Source organism: Mus pahari, chromosome 19, assembly GCF_900095145.1.
Source record: "Mus pahari chromosome 19, PAHARI_EIJ_v1.1, whole genome shotgun sequence".
NCBI classification, from domain to species: domain Eukaryota; kingdom Metazoa; phylum Chordata; class Mammalia; order Rodentia; family Muridae; genus Mus; species Mus pahari.
The window spans coordinates 87,299,409-87,300,244 of NC_034608.1; positions in this window are offsets into that span (position 1 = coordinate 87,299,409).

Consider the following 836-nt stretch of genomic DNA (forward strand, 5'->3'; position numbering starts at 1 on the left):
ACCATTTGTAACTCCAGATCTGAGGAGGGATCTGGTGCCCTCTTCTGGCCTCTTCAGGTATTGCATACATATGAAGCACAGGCATATGCAGGCAAAATAGACATACAATAAAAATAAATCCAGATATCTTTTTAAAAAAAGATTGTTTTTCTTTCTTCCTAAGAATTATTTTATTTTATTTATATGAGTACCCTGTTGCTGTCCTCACACACACCAGAAGAGGAAATTGGATGTCATTACAGATGGTTGTGAGCCACCATGTGGTTGCTGGGAATTGAACTCGGGACCTCTGGAAGAGCAGTCAGTGCTCTTAACCGCTGAGCCATTTCTCCAGCCTTATTTTTCTTTCTTAAAAATAGAATTAAGAGGCTGGAGAGATGGCTCAGCAGGTAAGAGCATTGACTGCTCTTCCGAAGGTCTCAGCAACCACATGGTGACTCACAACCATCCGTAATGAGATCTGACGCCTTCTTATAGAGTGTCTGAAGACAGCTATGCTGGGCGTGGTGGCGCACGCCTTTCATTCCAGCACTCGGGAGGCAGAGGCAGGCGGATTTCTGAGTTCCAGGCCAGCCTGGTGTGTCCAGATGTCAGTATCCTCTCTCTCTCCCCGCTTTACTCCCGTGACACTGTCTAACTGAACAGGAAGCTGGAGTTTTGTCCTAGCAGTGAGGCTGGTTACAGCTGCCACCTGGATAGTAAGAGATCTTAGAGGATCCCCATGTTTTTTCAGTGTGACGAGATTGCGATATTTTGGAGAATTTCCTTTTTTTTTTTTTTTTTTTTTTTTTTTTTTAAATTAATTCCCAAGAGCCACATGGTGGTTTCTCCTAGCT